The 21,216-nt window shown below is 34.0% G+C and overlaps 1 protein-coding gene across 1 annotated transcript in view; it reads left to right on the forward strand.

The window, feature by feature from the left end:
• The first annotated feature begins 7,168 nt into the window (after positions 1–7,168).
• LOC141485318 (uncharacterized) overlaps positions 7,169–21,216 on the forward strand; it is a 327,725-nt gene continuing 313,677 nt past the window's right edge. Inside the window, exon 1 of the mRNA XM_074181794.1 lies at positions 7,169–7,417. The gene's annotated coding sequence lies outside the window, so the exon portion shown is untranslated. The remainder of the gene's footprint in view (positions 7,418–21,216) is intronic.

Below are 21,216 nucleotides of genomic sequence, written 5' to 3' on the forward strand. Positions count from 1 at the left end.
TGTCCCAATTGGCGAAGGTTCCACCGGTGATAAAGATATGGAAGTGCTTGAAAAGATGATAGTCGGTTGGCGAGAGTATGGTGTGAGGCAGAACTTCGACGCTCAATTCATTAAATTGTCTGACGGTGATTTGCGAAACATGCGGACAGGCGTTGTCTTGGAGCAGATTGAAACTCTTCTGTTGACCAGTGCTGACTGCTGGTGACGCATTCTTCGATACATTTCGTCGATTTCTTCACAATAGGACTCTGCAGTGATGGTTTGGGCCGGTTGCAGAAAGTTATAGTGAATCACACCCGTCGCTGACCGCCATACAGTAACCATGGTCTTTTTTTGGTGAGTTTTCGCCTTTGGGATGTGCCTGGATGGCTCATTGGTGTACAACCACTATCCTGAACATCTCATGTCGTAGAGGATCTACTCTTCATCACACGTGACGATCCGATACAAAAATGATCATTTTGGTTGCTAAACAGCAAAGAAGAACAGAGTTCGGAAGGTGACGATTTCTGCCGACCGTTTAAATCGTGAGAAACCCACTTTTCGAGATTTTTGATCTATCTAACACGTTTTAAACTATTAAAACTGCATGGGAGCCGACGCCCAGTTCTTCCGCCATCCCACGTACCGTTTGTGATAGTTCAGTCTCCACCAGGATTGACCACTTCGAGGCTCGTTAAAAAACTAAAATTTGGAAAAAATTATCAGCATAGTAGAATTATTATTTATTGAGATATGAAGCTATACATTCGCATGACATCAAGAGGGACAACACTTTTGAATCAACTTAATGAAATACAGGCCGTTTCTTTTATCATGTGGTAACATTGCTATACTCAAAACCGTAACAGATACGAAGACGATTAAATGAGAAAAAAAGTAACTGACATTGGGAACAATACAATGGTCGAAGAAAATTCACGGGGACTCCCGCCCATCTCGAGTTATACGGGGAAAACGGGAATGGAATCGTTATTTCGGATTATTTCAAAAAATGAAAAAGGAAAATGTTATTCAATTCGATGTGTACTATGACGATGTAATGATGAATATTCGAAAAAAGGTTTCGTGTCAACATGACCACCATCAACTTTTTTTTTAAATACGGACATGTCTTTTTATTACAGATATTGATAGAGTGATAAATTCACAATCCAAGGGTACGTCATATTTGAAATTTTTATAGCGTTTCATTTGAAATAACCACCATCATTAGTGACAGTAATCAAACAGGATAACAATTTATCGTATCATGAACTTTTAGACAAAATGAAACCAATATGGAAAATCAAATCTACATGGCAATCTACATTAAATAATAATGATAATAATAATAATATTTATTTCAGAATATCAATGCAAAGAATGATACAAAATTTCGATATATAATGAAATAAATATGGTTGAACTCCACGAGGGTTTCCCCTGTATGTGGAGGGGGTAAGAATAATAATTTAATAAGTACGGATATATTAGCAAATTAATACATATTGACACAATAACACAGTCTGCACACAGTATTCACAATACAACATTAATAAATTTCGAGGAGGATTACATTAAAATGTAATGATTTTTCAGGTCAATGAACTGGTGGATTTTTTTCCGTGGTTGGGCTTTTATTCAGGAAATCAATTGCTTTTGGAATGAATATATAGAATTTACTAATTTCAGTTCATTAGGTATCATATTGTAGCATCGAGGAGCCAATGCTCGAATTGACGACCCCTTTGTTGAATGCACATACGTTGTCGGTCCAGACAATTTCTGTGGCAATTTTCTAGCATAATAGGTTTAATACTAATACATGCATCTCTTATTTTTTGTTTGAGATGGTCGATATCTGTACTTGGTGTTGAGAAAACTTTATCCCTTATGTATCCCCAGACGAAAAAATCTGAAGGAGTAAGATCTGGTGATCGAGCTGGCCAGTTGATTGGTCCATCGTTTCCAATCCATTTTATTTGGGGAATATGGCATCTGGATGCTCCCTTACTATTGCTGCATCATGAGGAGGAGCGCCGTCCTGTTGAAGATATTGTACCTCATAGCGGATATTCAGTGGCAATTCATTTAAGTAGCCATCGAATTCATTGAATAGAAAATGGAGTTACATTTCACCATTCAAATGATCATCGTTAAAGAAAGGGCCAAGGATGTTTGTTCCCACAATTCCCAGCCAAACATTTATTCCGAACCTTTCTTGAAAATTGGTTTCTCTATATTAATGTTCATTTGTATTATTCCACTTATAATGGATATTTCTGTTAAACCAGGTGAATTTTGATTCATCCGTCCATAATATTTTTTTAACAAATATTTCCATCTTCCCTTTTTCTACGCGTTACCCACTTCGCAAATCGTACTCTGCTTCCGTGATGTGATGAACTTTGCGTATTTTGTAGCATTTATATTTGTTCTTTTTCAAAATATTTCTGGTGGATTTTACAGAAATCCTCATTTCGTGGACAATTTCTCGTAAAGAACAATTTCGATTAGCATAATTATTGTATCTGGCCAATCTTAAATAAAAAAAAGATGTTTTCTTTGTGTAAATTTTCATGTGGATATTTGCTCACGCATAACATTTATTCGATTCCTTAAACTTCTAGTAACTATACATTTTTTTGTTTTCTTTCTGTCAAATGCACCATAGTCCCTCAAATTTCTTTCTAATCGTCTAAACATTTGGATGTTCGGAATATGAAGATTCACGTATAGCTCAACATAGGTACATATTTCTTGCCAAAAGGATTTGATTTTGCATAACCAAATAGCATATCAGTGCTTTCATCATTTGAATACATCTTTGATATGTTCATAAAGTCTGACAAGCAAAGCCTACGCGTTTAAGATGGTAAATGAATTGAGATGCTATTTGATCATCCTAAATTATACAATAATCGAATTTTCACCAAAACCTGATATTCTCGGTACTTCAAGGATTGAGAATAAAAAAAATATTACGAATTATAATTGATTAGGAAAAAGTAAGCCTTGAAAGAAGAATTACAGGACCGTAATCTAAAATTGTTGTCATTGATGATGGTAGTTATTTCAAATGAGACGCTATAAAAATATAAAATGTGATATACCTTTGAATTGTAAATTCATTGCTTTATCAACCTGTTTAAAATCCAAAATTGTTGTCACTGATGATGGTATTTATTTCAAATGAAACGCTATAAAAATATCAAATGTGATATAAGTACCCTTGAATTGTGAATTTATTGCTTTATCAATATCTGTAATAAAAAAGACAGGTGGTCCGTATTTAAAAAAAAGTTGATGGTGGCCATGTTGACACGAAACGTTTTATCGAATATATATTACTACATCGTCATAATACACTTCGAATACATTAACATTTTAGTTTTCCATTTTTTGATATTCTACGAAATGAGAATTTCATTCGAAAAAAGCTAAAAACAGCATTTCTGGTTTTCCCCGTATAACTCGAGTAGGGCGAGAGTCTCCGTAAATTTTCTTCGACCATTATATTGTTCCCGATAACAGTTATTTTTTTCCCTTTTAATAGTCTTCGTATCTGTTACGGTTTAGAATATACCAATGTTACCATATGATACAAGAAACGGCCTGTATATTCCTTCATTCCCATTTATCGGCATTCACATTGAAGTTCAACCAAGAAATTAAGTTTCATTAAAATGCTGATAACACGTCAGACATGAATTGTTCATAAAAAGTTAAATGATTTGAATATTCAGCACATTCTGCATTTATTGCTCCCTGCATACAAAACTGTTTTGTTTCTATAATACGAATCTATCTTCAATGAAAAGTGAAATTATCAGACATTTATCGGACGTCAGAGATTATTTCTGTTGATGTTTCAGATTGCCTGCACCCATGCAGTAATTGCTGAATGCAAAATGGCGTATATGGTACTGGAATTTTCTCCTAACAATGACTTTAATTTACTAAGATTTGCATTCACATAAATGAGCAGCAAATGATTACATGAAATGCAAAAGATAGTTATTTGTCCAATGTGTTGTTCTGAATGATAAGTGACTGATTTCGAATGATATAATCATTCTATGGTGCAGCATCTTGATATAATCTTTTGTAGTCAATATATGAACTCACGGTGGTGGGTGTGCAATAAATGTTGTCACAAAATTTCTATTAGAATATAGAGTATTATAAAAAGGCAGAATTCGACAGTTGTTGGACTACAGTAGGGATGAACAACGATGTCTAACAGGCCTTCTCACATGTCACTGTCGTCTGAATCTTCATATGCAGAGACTTGGACTATCGGAAGACAATGTGAGTCGCCTTTATTCAGAAAATAATGAAACAGCAGAGCACATACTGTGTGAATAATTGTGAGCCACAATAAACCCTTGCGGGTTGCGGTGGAGGGTTGAATAGACCCACTCACTTTTGTCCTAATTCAACCTATGTGTGTGTATCTATTACAATAATCATTTGAAATGTATTGAATATTCCAAACAATGTTTCCACACACTGGAACTGCATTTTTTTCCGAAAGACGTTACACCAAACAAGTTGGCGTATTCAAGAGATGAAGTACAAACATTCCAAAATCCTAAATTATTCTCTATTTATATCAAACAGGGTACACTCTGACTCTCAAACACACATCAGTGATTTCCGGTTGAAAAATTTTAGTTACCGTTAATTTCAACAGATCGATACATGTGAAGGTGAACAAAGGGCTGTTTGGAACGGAACATTCGTCACTGCTGGTAGTTCTCATTCCGCACTTTTCTATTTCCATACTCTCGAAAGCATCCAAAAATCTAATGCCATGTACCAATTTCTGAAAGAGACAAATACTATAAGGTTATGATATTGGACAAGTTAGATTACTATGGAAGACTTGATAATTTAATTGAGAACGGACCCTATGAAAGATTACCGAAGAATCTATTGTCTAAGATGGTTTCAAAAATGAAAAATAAATTGATTGATGTAGCCGTTACTACTTGGTAGGCGATAATCATGAAAAATGATGATTAAAACTATGTTCCAACTAGTACTAATATTAGTTTGAAAATGCCCATATAGGATGAAACTGCAGTAACGATAGTTATAAATAAAAGTGGTAAAGAAGATAGAAAGTATCATTTCTCATTTTTCATAATAAAAAATACATTCAAGAAATGTCAAAATTGAATCGCACCGGCTTTGCAAAGGAGTGGTTCCTAATTTAAAAGTTCCTTAAATATATGATTCATCCAAAAATTCACAAAACTGAGAAGTCGGGGCGGCTAATTGTCTCCGCCATAAGATCCCTCTTTATAAAATTGCTAAATGGCTAACCAAATATTTGGAAATTCTCTCAATATCACAATTGGGTCAAAGTTTGGTTAATTCAAAAGAATTCATAGATAATATTGATGATGTAAAGCTGCGAGATGAAGGAAGTTTAGTGAAAAATGAGAAATAAATCTTTCTGTTTGTTTAACACTTGTAACATGGAAAGTTTTATTTTTCATTTTCCATCATGATCTCCTACCACGGCTACATCTATCAACTTATAGAAATTTTAGTATCATTTGTTGTATCCTCGTTGTTTCCAAATATCCTCATACCAAAATCTGTTGAATATTTCAGGGTACTTTTGACAGTTAATGGTTTCAGTCCAAAAATCTGAAAAGGACAAATTTGCTTTGAGTTCAACAACTGTTTCTACAGGCAGCTTAGCGGCACGGCAATGGGAAACTCACGGCCCCCCTATACATTAGGTTGTTTCAAAAGTTTTGTCCGATTTAATGTCATGTATTTTTGTAGCTACCTTCCTCATTGAATATTTATTTCACTGTGTCTTGGTATATATTTTTCGATAGAGAATGTTGTACTCTATATATTGATGCTGTTTATTTTTTTCCAAATTTAAATTTATCGCCTCTTTCTAGCTTATTTGATATATGATGTTGAGCGATTTTCGGCCAGTTTTTCCCTACGAATTCAATAGATCATTTATGTAAACAAATTACTGCTGAGTGTAGGAATTTCTGAAACCGCTTTTATCAAAACTGTTTAGAAACCAGAGGACACCAGTTTCAAAACTTGTTTGAGTGAAAAGTTAATATGTAGACGAATTTTAATTTTTTTCCTCAAAATCTCCCTTCTTCTTTAGGGTCAAAATTATGTTTCTCACAAAAATAGCAATACCAGAATTAGTTGAAAGGTAAACTTCTTTATGATAAAACAAGATTCCAAAAACAGAACATTCATGATTCAATACCCTGACATCGCTGTTTCGACCCATCAAGATCTCATCAGGATGCATTGGTGAACTCAACTGAAAGATGAACGTCTGAAAAAAAGTATTGATATTTTCCCTTACAGAGAGGCCGTCTATGGGATCGACAGAAGACTAAACACAGAAATATCCAGGATAAACGATGCTCCTCCAGGCGATTCGTTACAAAATCTAGCTTCGACATTGACCGCAGTTTTACACTGCAGCTTTCACTGCAACATAACCAGATGAAAACGGAGAAACTAGCCCAGCACCATTGATGACACCTTGGTGGATCGAAACAACGCTGTCTGCTGGTGGAACACGAATGTTTCTTTTTTGACTTCTGTTTCATCCAGTTGTCTTTCAGTGAAATCTGCAGTGAAAGACGATCGATGTCTAAGATACGTCTGTCGATGTTATCATCTTCACTTTCTTCATATTGACTATTCATTAACTTAGAATTTTTTTTAGATATCTACACTGCATCAAATTAAAAAAAGTTGAAAAATTAAAAAAAAAGAAATCGATGACCTTTCAGATGACGTAATCCCATTTGAGATTTGATGGTTTGATCTAATCCCACTAAGAAGGAGAAGTGACAAGATCGAAAAAGTTTTTCTCCTCAGAATAAAATTCATCGGGCTCAAGCGATTTTTTTCTGAACATCAACTATGAAAAATCGCCCTTCTTTTGTTTTCATTGGTCACTCCTGAATGCAAAAAGCAGAATATATTTTCCCGTCGAATGAAGTGTTCCATTTTCAAAACTTGCACTAGCAAAATAATTTCGCCTCAGACTGTAACGCCCTCTGTTCTCCTAATCCTTAGAGCCTCTGAAACCGACAGAAAACCACCGATCCTCGGCCCATCGAGGAAGGGCGCCAATTCGGAGACTCCGCTGCGCCTCAAAGAGCACAAAAGTGCATCCTAATAGGCCATGGAGTGCCAGTATCAACGGCGACGCATTCGGGCTGAGATCTAGGCGGCCAGGAGGAACAGAAGACGATCGCGTGTTATTCGCCGGTTAGCGTGTTTCAACTTTTTGTTTTTCGCCGCCTTCCTATTTGACAAGAGAGCCGCCGCGCCGTATGAATTGGTTTGATAGTGCGAGCTTTTAATTGTTTGATTTGCTTGTGTGATTGTGTTTTTACACCATTTGTGACTGGGTGGTTTAAATGTAAGTACGATTAATTGCGGCGGTTACAAAATATTTTCCATATTTGAAATAGTGTTTTTAATATTTTTTTGCATGGATGTTATTATTGAGCTTTTTATATTCAACTGTTGGGTTGAAGAAAAAATACCATTTATTTTGGTTGAAATTTGGTTCATAAAAAAATTTTGGCTCGAGTGTCGGATGCTTCATTTTTATTTAGATTTCATGGTTTATATAATATCGAATTTCAAATATGTTTGTGATTACTTGGTTTCGTTAACAAAAAAAAAAAAAAATTAAATTTTACGAATGAACCTTAATGAAAAAGGTCTTTCATAAAATCAAGAGAAGCAGTCACTTCTTGAAATTTTCATTACTTAGGAAGCACTCTGTATATAGGTCTCAGAAAAAATATTATGAGAATCGATAACATATTAATACAGAAGTATGAATTGATTTTCTTCTCTGAATTACAATATTCACGATCTTAGATTACTCACAATCATACCATGCTTGACGAAGGATATATAATAAATAGTATTGATGACCAACTACACTACTTGTTATTCTTATCTGCCTCTTCGTGTATGATGAAAGCTATCGATGAAAATATTTCGTATCACATTTCTATTTTGCCAGTGTATCTCACTGATTTGACTACTTAATTTCTTCGTTACTCATTCTTTTCGAACATTTACAATCGCAACCATTGAATGGATAAAAATTATTTTTTTCATATGTACGCAGTTCCATCATTCATCCAATAAATCTTTAGTAGTTTTATGAACTACGATTTTTCAAACGTATTCCAAAAACAATTTATTGTGAGATTTTCACTAAATTGTTTTACAAAAACGCAACACGTGTTTCGCCATACAATGGCTTCATCTGGCGTGTCTAGAGTTGAAAGACACGCCAGATGGCTTCTTTGAGGTGGAATTCAATGAACCGTCTCTGATAATGTATTAACGAATAGAAACGTCGAGAAATACATTTGTTGTGTTATATGGCTGAATTTATGATGGCTACTAAAATTGATGGAAAACTAGATGTTTTTTTGAAAAAAAATATAATGGGATGAAATGAACGAAACGTCACATACCAGATCATAACAAATAAGAAACAGCACAATAAGTTCCATCGCTTATTTTCATTGAACTGGGGGCAGTGAAATAATTTTTATTTGAAAAAGGGAAACCAAAAAAATGTATGATGACTGTGAGTATCCATTTTCAATTAATTGATTTCACTAAATATGAAAGTTCAATATATCACTCCAATTGTACAATATTCATTGCGTTTTCGTAATGAATAAACTTCATTTCATAATGAAAACATTTTGGAAAAACTTTGTAATGATAAGAACTGAAGAATTTTTATAAAGTCATTCTGCTCAAATCGAGGCTTACATCATAAATTTGGCTCACTTGTGCTATTTTTGAATCTGAATTTTTCTTGTTTTCAGTAAATTTAACGATTAAAATAATAATGATTGTGTCACGCCAATTAATAATTTTAATTCAATTACTAATTACACAGACCGTCTTTTAGCAGATCCCAATATAGCAAACTGGGAAATGGTAGACTCATAAGGTTGGATAAAAATTGATTATTTCAAAGGATAACAAAAATCTACTATCGATAAAAAATAATTGATATGAAAATAAGGCGGTGAAATAAGTTGGTGTTGTTTCTCCTCCTAAAAACAATTTTCAATACGACGTTTCGTTCATTGGATCTTCTTTTTTCAATAAGCACATCTAGTCTCTCACCAATCATCAGAGTCGATTCATAGGATTCCATCTCACAGATATCTCAAAAAAATAGAGACCAATATTATTCGTATCTAGAAATCAAAGGAATAATACATTAACTTCAAATATCTCTTGGAAATTTGCATTACTGAGGTAGCCATAGTGATATCATCGGGAAAAATAGATTCTGAAAAATGTTGATGCAGATTAATATAGGTATAATTTTTGAGTAACATTTTTTTGATTATCTCCATATCGATTGTGTTTTTTAACAAATTCCTGAATTTGGTCCTAAGTGATGCAAAGTTTGTGTTTTTAACCAGTACAAGGTAACTTCATAAAATATCTATTTTTAAAATGGTACTTTGTGTATAAAAGTGATATTATATAAATAGTTCAATGAATAGAGTCAAATTATCTTATAAAACTTCAGATAAACTTCTCGAAGAGTTATTCGTCAACAGTGGTGCAATTTAAAAAATATACTTTTATGCAGTTGAAATGTTGCGGACAGCCAAATATTACAATAAAAAACTTTTCCAAATAACCTATTTCACTATTTAGAGAAATAATCACCTCTGATTTTTTTTTTGCAGAAAAAAAATTTAAAGATAATGCGAATCAATCCTATTAATGAAAAAATCCAATGTGATGCGGTTTTTACTGTACATTTTTTAATTTCCTCAAAAATATTTGGAGCTTTATTGATGATTATGAAGATGATATGGAATTTGAAAATTTGAAATATACACAAATAATTCAGGAAAGCTGAAATTTTTACTATTGTCAATATTATTGATAACAATTAGAGTTTTCCAATAGCATATTTGTGGAAAAAACACTCAAAAATATCAAAATAGTAACTACATGAGAATAATTCATTTCCTGATGACACCAACTTGGTTGGCGAAACGCGTCGAGAAGAGGGTTGCAGTTGTAGTATGTGGAAGTAAATGCTGTTAATAATCCAGTGAAACATGTTCTATATTGAAAATACCGGAGAAAAATTCAATAACAAATTCTGAAAATAGTGAGGCAGCTCATTATCCGGACTTGAATTTATATTTCTGTTTTCTCACAACATTTCTCAAAAAAAATCCAAAATTGTATTTGAAAAGACCCCAGCTAATATTCAGTGCTATCAAACAAGTTTACTGTGGGAAAAAAAGATTTCTACTGAACTAGTTCACGAGTTGAAAATGGTCAAATTTCGCATAAGGCCCCAAAAACATGAGGTATAATTATGAATTCAGAATGACGCGTAGACAAATGTTTGTCTGATTCTGGATTGCTCATATATTTTTGAATAAGTAAAATTAAGTAATTTCCAAGTTTTTATAACTCTTTATAATATATAGAAAGGGAAATCATATCAAAACATAAATCAATGATGAAATAACAAAAATGAAATCTAATATAAAACGAAATAAAAGTTTTATAAATATCTGATGGAATTGGCTGGATTCAAAAAAAACTTTATTATGGCTTTTTCACTGAACAATTTACAAAACCGCCACACTATGCAATAGTACAGTCTTTTGGTTTTGACTTTCAACTCTTCCATCTTTTTACAAAAAAATGTGGGAATCTTCCAAAGAAAGGAAGACAGGAATTGATTCCAAAATAAACTATTTAAAAAGATGTGTGAATGAATTATACGTGCAATGAGTCCTATGAGTTAATAATATCTACTTTTCAAGCAGTTTTGAGGGTAATTTGTTTGACAAAACTCTGTTCTCTCTGAGAATAACTTTCAAAAAATGAAATATTGTATAGTATGTGAAGCATACTATTGAATACTGATACTTTTTGCTGGTAGGGATGTTTCGAGGAATTATTTACGTATAATGAAAGATGCACACTGCGACAGAACGGCACAAGACGGCAATATGACTATAGTTCCTTATGGCGGGGCGCGCACTAAGGCAGGCAACGGACAGGAACATGTCAGGACAGGAAAAAGACGCGACCTGCATAACAAAATATATAAAGAGAAACGAAACTTCACGTCATGTTCCCGTCCCGACATGTTCCTGTCATCTACCGCTTGTCGCAGTATGCATGGAACTTTATATAAAGCAAACATTGCGACAGGATAGCACAGAACGGGAACATGCCGGGATGGCAACATGACGTGAAGTCTCGTTTCTTTTTCTATAGTTTCATATGTCGGAGCATGCACTAAGTTAGGTTAGGTCTAAAGTGAGTGGGTCTATTCGACCCTCCACCGCAATCCGCAAGGGTTTATTGTGGCTCACACCTATTCAAATACACCCAGCTTCCTAACGTTTGTATGGTGAGTGGTCTTTCAGATCAGATGGTAAGAGTACGGATCTGCCGAACCCTAAAAACCTGATTCGGTCCCCAGCAGGACCAAACCCCAGCGAAAAACAGAGGCGTCATGCACTGTCTTCCGACAGTCCAAGTCTCTGCATATCATGATTCAAATGACTGACCTGATGTAAGAAGGCCTGTTAGACATCGTAGTTCATCCTTACTGTAGTCCAACAACTGTTTGTTATCCAGCTCCGAAAGGTAAATGAACGCCTTGGAGTGAGCCAATCCTGGAAGATTCTTCCAGAAGTCCATACATCTTCTTGCCATCCAGGTGTTCAATGTTTGTTTGGCAAAGCCAAAGCAATGCCAATGACAGGTTCTGGTCTGATGAAGCCGCTTGCAGCACCCTCCTTTGCAAGAGAGTCAGCAGCTTCATTACCTTCCAGGTCAGTATGGCCAGGAATCCAGACCAGAGACAATCTGTTGAGTTTTTCTATCGAGGAGGGTCGTAATTTGCTACCAATTCATACGTTATTTGGTAGGAGCCAAGAGCTTCCAACGCCGCTTGACTATCCGAGAATATTTTTATTGACGTGTGTGTGAGGTTGGATTCATCCAATCTATCTGCACACAATTCAATAGCATAAATTTCCGCTTGAAATACAGTCGCATAAGTTTCCAGGCAGGTACATATCTATGTCCTGGGTCTGCGACTAAAAACACCTGCACCAGAAACGAAAGGTGTTTGTGATTCATCTCTACTCAGGAATAGTACTTTAAAAGGCAGTTCATAGTTGACAGTGGCGGTTATTAAGTCAGAGGTCATATTCAGAATGCTGTGACTTCCATTGTCAACCAACACTCTGTTGCACTCTACATTCAATTGATTTGTGCAACTGGCAATGTGCACAAATCTGTATGCATTCCATTTAGCCTCTCTCTCCAGAAAAATGTGGACAGGAGGTAGATTTAGAAAGATTTCCTTGACCGCTGACGCTGTGGTACTGATAGCACCACTGATAGCCAGACAAGCCTGTCTCTGTAAGCCAAAGAGCTTCGCTTGGGCCGTTTTCTGTGAAGCCTTCGGCCACCAAGCAACTGCACCATAAATGATCATTGGTCTGACAATCATCACATAATTTCAATGGATTTGATTGGGACTTAAACCCCAAGTTTCACCACAAATCATTCGACATGTCCATAGAGACAGTCTAGCTTTGTGTAAAACAATTTCCAAGTGAGCGTTCCATGTGAGTCTTTTATCAAGGACAATGCCAAGATATTTCACCTCCGTTCCAAATGGAATGACCTCACCATTGAGAGAAATTGGCGTTAAATCGTTCAATTTTCTTCTCTTGGTGGAGGGGATCAACACAGTTTTGCTGGGATTGACAGACATCTGCTCCCTCAGGCACCAACTGTGAACAACGTCCAACGTGTTTTGCAGGATATTACAAGCTACCCTTCCCTATCATTGAATAAAATTATCATTAAACATAAAGTATATTGAAGGTTATACGATTCAAATTATTATACTTCATGAAGTACTAGTTTAGTAAATGACATTACGATGTCATCGATGACATAAGCAGATCAAGCTTATTCCGTGACATTAAAAATCGTAATTCGTGAATGAACTGTGTGTATTTTCTATAATGTTATACAATTTGGTATTGAAAAGCCTTGTGGCAAGTGTCTTAAGGCGAAACATCGGTGTATACCAGTAAGGGTGACAGTGTTCCATGTAAGTGCAATTTATTACCATTCATTTATAGTAGAACTCATGTAAATGATATCTGATTTTTATTCCACAACGAATGTTTGAAATACAAACTGAGTAGAGAAAAGTATCTTCTGTATAATTCAGTGTTCATATAGAAGTATTTGTTTCGAAAGAATTTTTTCTTTCGTGTAATTCAATGTTTATATGAAAGTAGCTGTTTCAGAAGGACTTTCTTTCAGTTTGTGTCTGAAAGTTACTTCTTTGCATGATCTACACATCCATGTATAGAGTTACTTATTTTAAAATTGATAACTTCCTTCCTTTCCGTGGAAGATTCCCTCATCATTGTTTTTTGTATCAAGATGGAGTAGTAGAAAGCCAAAAATTTTATTTCCAAAAATTTATTGATAGTTCCTGTGTTATAATCGGAAAATCAAATGCCTTATCTTTTCTTAATAATTTACTAGTAATGATTGCAATTTTTAAGGTACTGTGAAATCATTTATAGGCAATTCTACTCATTCTGGATTTAATGAGCTGTCGCTCATACTTTTAGGAGATGTATGTCTATCAAACATGAATTTTAGCTTCTGAAGTAGACTGTATGTACAGTAGCTTTTGGAGATCGACAGTTATCAATATAGATATACTAACAGGTTCTTTATGCAGAAAAAAATTATATCGATATTTATTCCTTCTTTACTTATATCTTTGAGAATATCGACATTTATACATTACATATCGAAAATAGTCGTTGTATTTTGGATACGTTTAATACAGTTGTCCTATGTATGAAATATATAAATTAATAATGAAAACATTTTATACAGCTAATGGGTGTTAGGTTAATTCAAACCAATCAATAACATTCGACAGTCTTCCTGACCTTTGTTAGAAAAGGGATGATTCCAGAATTAGTAAAATTTATATTTCTTCAAAATAAACTATTAATTTTTTATCGTAAGATTACATAGAGGTAGTTTCCATTTGGTTTTATTTCGAAGAATTCAATTAGCATCCTTAAAGTAGGTATATGTATTCTTGAGTGTTCCGATGAGATCACAAAATCTAAACAAATCTTGAAATTTCTGCTAATCATATTATTAGGGAATATTCCGTGACTGCAATATTTATGAAAATGAGTCATTCATCAACACCTTACTGGGATCATCATAAACAACTCCACGAATATGTGTCAAATTTTCCAATCGGAATAAAGTCATTCCAAACCTGATATGTTTGTGATCACCGTTCTTTTCTTCAATAATGAAGTTTTTCATTTGATATCTTAGAGAAATTACAATGTTCCATTCTATTTAAGAAACCGGACAAATTTTCACCTTGGGATTCGAACATGAATTTTACACATAATTTCTTTAGCTAATTGGCCATTAAATGGAAAACTAAGAATTTTATTCAGTTCACCTATTTTACTTGTTCACTCACCTTGGAGTATATATAATTCAAATGGGATAATATCTTGGTTAGAAAGTTGGCAGAGACGACAGACATTCTTACTTAATTCGTTACTACCTAAAAAATAGTGAGGAGCAAAACATTTGTTCAGGCATCGCTTCTCAAACATTCTTAGTTACTTTCATTGTTTATTATTTTATTAAATATTTTGTGTTGTCCTATACATTGTATTGAATTGTATTGCATTGTATTGCATTTCATTGTATTATGTATTGTATTGCGTTTATCAACAAAATACCTGGTCCATAATCAACATTGCTGCCACTCACCAGAACTGAAACACTTTTGAATTTCACTAGTTCGGACTTCCATTGTCTATTATATAAAATGATTTGAAATCCCTGAAACAAGTAAAAAAGAATAATTAAAAAGAATAGTTGAAAATAACAATTATATTAAGCAACAATAAACCTGAAATGAAATGATAGTGAAATAACCTACAAGTAAAAATATAATAATTGAATAAATAAAAATTAAAGGAATGCAAAAAGAAAATAATAAAAAATAAAAAAGTGTAGAGATTCCAAGTCACGTTAGTTCACGACGTTTCGATTGTTGGTATCTACAATCGTCTTCGGGTGATGACTGGACTGATTCCTCCGAGAGATGACTATTTTATAGGTCGTTGAAATACTTTCACTTTCTCTACTTTCCATTTTCCGCTTCACTGATTCCGTGAGAGATGACCGATTTGGCGGGAGTTGGTCATTTTTCGTTTGATGATGGGTTTCCATATGTTTCGTATATCTACGCTGGCCTGGCTGAATACGTTGTTGGACATCATGTATGCGGCTTCCTTAAATTTTCTCCTGAACCAATGTTCCTCTCTGTGCAAGATCTCAGCTTGGGACCACTCGATGTTGTGTTGATGGGTCCAAACATGGTCTGCTATTCCTGATTTGCTGGTTTCTCCTCGCTGTGTGTGCTTCTTGTGCTCGGCAATGCGAACATTCAATGGCCTCTTAGTTTCACCAATATAGGATTTTCCGCACTCGCAGGGTATCCGGTAAATGCAATTCTTGGAATCGCAGTCCGCGTTTGGGGGTCTGGTTTTCGTGAGGCTGCTACGGATAGTGTTACCGGATCAGCAGCCTCACGAAAACCAGGCCCCCAAACGCGGACTGCGATTCCAAGAATTGCATTTACCGGATACCCTGTGAGTGCGGAAAATCCTATATTGGTGAAACTAAGAGGCCATTGAATGTTCGCATTGCCGAGCACAAGAAGCACACACAGCGAGGAGAAACCAGCAAATCAGGAATAGCAGACCATGTTTGGACCCATCAACACAACATCGAGTGGTCCCAAGCTGAGATCTTGCACAGAGAGGAACATTGGTTCAGGAGAAAATTTAAGGAAGCCGCATACATGTTGTCCAACAACGTATTCAGCCAGGCCAGCGTAGATATACGAAACATATGGAAACCCATCATCAAACGAAAAATGACCAACTCCCGCCAAATCGGTCATCTCTCACGGAATCAGTGAAGCGGAAAATGGAAAGAAGAGAAAGTGAAAGTATTTCAACGACCTATAAAATAGTCATCTCTCGGAGGAATCAGTCCAGTCATCACCAGAAGACGATTGTAGATACCAACAATCGAAACGTCGTGAACTAACGTGACTTGGAATCTCTACACTTTTTTATTTTTTATTATTTTCTTTTTGCATTCCTTTAATTTTTATTTATTCAATTATTATATTTTTACTTGTAGGTTATTTCACTATCATTTCATTTCAGGTTTATTGTTGCTTAATATAATTGTTATTTTCAACTATTCTTTTTAATTATTCTTTTTTACTTGTTTCAGGGATTTCAAATCATTTTATATAATAGACAATGGAAGTCCGAACTAGTGAAATTCATCACGAAACATTGTCAATCACCTTCAAACAAACAATGAAACACTTTTCTTGATGCGCGTTTCACTAACGAAGTTGACCTTATCTGAACTACAATTGGCGTAACGAAAGAAAATATGCATCATAAATAAAATATGTGATAGCGTTCTTTCACTACATCTATACAAACATGAGTCAGTAGTTTTTTGAGAATTGATGTCAACACCCTACCTAGGTAGGGTGTCGAATTTATTGGGTTGTTTAAATTATATTTTGAAGAAATCGAAACAATTTACAAAAGAACTAACGACAAGACTGTAATTAAAAATTGTTGTCACTGATGATGGTAGGTATTTCAAATGAAATGCTACAAAAATATCAAATGAGATATACCCTTGGATTGTAAATTTATTACTTTATCGATATCAGTAATAAAAAAGACAGTTCCGTATTAGAAAAAGTTGATGGTGGCCATGTTGACACGAAACGTTTTATCGAATATTTTTTATTATATCGTTATAGTACACTTCAAATACAATAATATTTTCGTTTTCCATTTTTTGATATTCTCCAAAATAACAATTCCATTGGGAAAAAAAACAACATTTTTGGTTTTCCCCGTATAACTCGAGGAGGGTGAGAGTCTCTATAAATTTTCTTTCAATCGTCTTCGTATCTGTTGCGGTTTAGAATATAGCAATGTTACCACATGATAAAAGAAACGGCCTGTATATCGAAATTATAAATTTTAATTTTAAATAGGGAAATGCGACTAGCTAATACTCCATATATTTAAATATTTAAATTGGAATTGGAGAATGAAATGTAAAATATAATGTATTCATTAAATTATTGATGAATTGATCACGAATTTTATGAAATTGACCCAAAATAGTAGAAAGAGGCTACAAAAAATGACCCAGAAAAAACATTTAGCCAAACATTTAGATTCAAAATTACAAAACTTGCAAACTGAATTTGAAGCAGTTATCCTCAATCATTTGTGCTGAAATTTTGCATACATGTTGACTTTGGATGACAATGTATGGTTAGCTATGTGACTATATGGAGGACCACCTAAGATGGCGGGCCAGCTGTTTTGTATGCACTTCTATCATATGAATATCATATGAAAGAATTTGCTGAATAGAATACGACAAATACAATGAGGTCATTTCAAATTCAATATGGCGGACCACCCAGAATGGCGGACTGGTTATTTTTTATGCACTTTTTGCGTAGATCATTCCATTCTCGTTACTAAACTTGAGTATTATGGCACACGATGGATTTCCTTGAAATTATTTGAAACTGATCTAGATCAAAGAAGGATACAAGTTGAAATTGAGGCTATTCAAAATAATCATATAACGAATAATTACAGGGGGTTCTGCATGGATCAATTCTTGGTCCTACCTCATTTCTCATCTACGTCAACGATAATGTGTGAAACTTTTCCCAAAGTATCTTTTTTTCTCTTTGTCGCTGAAACAGGTTCAATTCTCCATGAAGTGCAATCCCTAATTGATTCATCACAAAGAATGATGAATGGTATGATAAGCTGGTTCACTGCGAATAAACTTCTGAATGTATCTGAATTGCAGTTCATAATTTTCAATCTATATAAAAGAAATCAAAGTATTGAAATGATTTTTGACGCTGAATCAATGAATACCTCAAGTACTTCAAAATTATTGGGAATCACCATTGACTATGGTTTCGCCTGGTCAGATCATATTTCTCAATTGAACAAAAAATTGAGCAGAGCTATCGTTGCCATCAGAACTATAAGAATGATTACAAACAAGGAAGTGGCAAATATAGTGTATTATGCCTACTTCCAAAGCCTTCTGCAATTTGATATTAAGTTTTGGGGGTTTTCTGTTGATTCAAATTCCTCTATTATTCTACAAAAACGAACAATACGAACACTACATACGAACAATATATATATATATATATATATATATATATATATATATATATATATATATATATATATATATATATATATATATATATATATATATATATATATAATCTAGAAAGGTTAATGCAGTCAAGCTGCTGGAAAATAATTCCATGAAAATCAAAAAATAAATAGATAAGTACTCCTTGATCATTCCCATATTGATTTCAATCTAAGAGCCACCGGTATACAGCTGTTTCAGCCTATTGGGCATCGTCAGTACCGGGCAGGCGGTCCTCGATTGAAGACAAAATGAGAAAAAACCAAGAAAGTACTTGATAAAAATAGCTGCGTAAACGCAAGCGAAACATAAGTGGAACCACCTATTGGTGTGACACCCAAGTCAACTTGCCAAGTTTTTATGTCAGTGTTGGTGGTTTGACCAATCAACCGACAACTGCGGTAGCAGAAATTTGGGAAGCTAACCTGAAATGCCATCGGAAAACGAATCCACATGTTTCTAGAAATGATATGAAATCTAGAAAGGTTAATGCAGTCAAGCTGCTGGAAAATAATTCCATGAAAATCAAAAAATAAATAGATAAGTACTCCTTGATCATTCCCATATTGATTTCAATCTAAGAGCCACCGGTATACAGCTGTTTCAGCCTATTGGGCATCGTCAGTACCGGGCAGGCGGTCCTCGATTGAAGACAAAATGAGAAAAAACCAAGAAAGTACTTGATAAAAATAGCTGCGTAAACGCAAGCGAAACATAAGTGGAACCACCTATTGGTGTGACACCCAAGTCAACTTGGGTGTCAACACACCAACACTGACATAAAAAACTTGGCAAGTTGACTTGGGTGTCACACCAATAGGTGGTTCCACTTATGTTTCGCTTGCGTTTACGCAGCTATTTTTATCAAGTACTTTCTTGGTTTTTTCTCATTTTGTCTTCAATCGAGGACCGCCTGCCCGGTACTGACGATGCCCAATAGGCTGAAACAGCTGTATACCGGTGGCTCTTAGATTGAAATCAATATGGGAATGATCAAGGAGTACTTATCTATTTATTTTTTGATTTTCATGGAATTATTTTCCAGCAGCTTGACTGCATTAACCTTTCTAGATTTCATATCATTTCTAGAAACATGTGGATTCGTTTTCCGATGGCATTTCAGGTTAGCTTCCCAAATTTCTGCTACCGCAGTTGTCGGTTGATTGGTCAAACCACCAACACTGACATAAAAACTTGGCAAGTTGACTTGGGTGTCACACCAATAGGTGGTTCCACTTATGTTTCGCTTGCGTTTACGCAGCTATTTTTATCAAGTACTTTCTTGGTTTTTTCTCATTTTGTCTTCAATCGAGGACCGCCTGCCCGGTACTGACGATGCCCAATAGGCTGAAACAGCTGTATACCGGTGGCTCTTAGATTGAAATCAATATGGGAATGATCAAGGAGTACTTATCTATTTATTTTTTATATATATATATATATATATATATATATATATATATATATATATATAAATATATAAATATAAATATATATATATATATTTATATATATATATATATATATATATATATATATATATATATATATATATATATATATATATATATATTTCGGGCAGCTAAAAAGAGTAAATATTTATTCTAATCAGACCGAATCCCCGAAAAACTACTATTCTATATATACATACGGTCGTTACACTATTACACTATCAACTATATATATATATATATATATATATATATATATATATATATATATATATATATATATATATTTATTTATCAAAAAGGATTTGAAGCTTTATATCTTCTATTAATTATCTGCGAGCGCTTTCGACAGTTGGTAGTACTGTCATCATCTGGCACTCCTCAAACTGCCGATAAAATTACATTCGAGAAATATAAACCTAAACCTATTATATATAATTTAATATTGTAATACATACTACATACATAGGTTACATAATAGCGAATAGTGAATGAGAGGAGAGATGATGGAGTATAAAAATTATTCATCATTCAAGTCGACCAACAAGGACTTCACGAAATTTTTTCCGGGGTCATGTATGAAATCTTTCATACATAAAGAACCCTGTATAGGGGTTTGTATATGGCTCCTGTATATGGAATCAAAATCTTAAGTTACCTTTTATCTACGACAAGAGAATTATCAATGGAAAAATTTAAGATTGAAATGGAAAAATTATTGCACTATATTGTTAACTATAGTTTTCAAGAGTTTTTCCAATCAAATATTTGACAGTTTCACTTCAAACTAACAATTATTTCATTTCTGATGATTCTTTTTTCAATTAACTACAAAAAATGAAACAATCGGTTTCATTTGAGAAAACAAATAATATTAGGATAATGTTTTCATCTTGTGATTTATAAGGGTCTTTGACATTTAATTTCTACAACTAACCGACCATTAAATAGAAAACTCAAAATCTTCATCGATTCACCACCTGTTTGAGCAGATAATTAAGATTTAATAATATATATTTCACTCACCTTGGAGAATTACAATATAAATGAGACATTATCCTGGTTAGAAAGTTGGCAGTGGTCAACATTCTTAATCCATTCGTTACTATCTAAAAAATTGTGAGGAACAAAATATATTCTCAACGCATAACACATCACAAATAGATGGACGACTATACTCATTCTGCACAAAGAATCTGAAAAACTTTCAGACGAATTAGAGAAAACTATAGATATATGAATTTTAATGGAGTTTGAGAAAACATACTTTTCAATAAATACCACAATATGAGAAATTCCCCTCCCACAAACAATGCTTTTATATAAA

This window comes from Leptinotarsa decemlineata, unplaced genomic scaffold (assembly GCF_025532065.1).
Source record: "Leptinotarsa decemlineata unplaced genomic scaffold, Ldec_3_MD MMD2_tig00026316_RagTag_RagTag, whole genome shotgun sequence".
Lineage (NCBI taxonomy): Eukaryota > Metazoa > Arthropoda > Insecta > Coleoptera > Chrysomelidae > Leptinotarsa > Leptinotarsa decemlineata.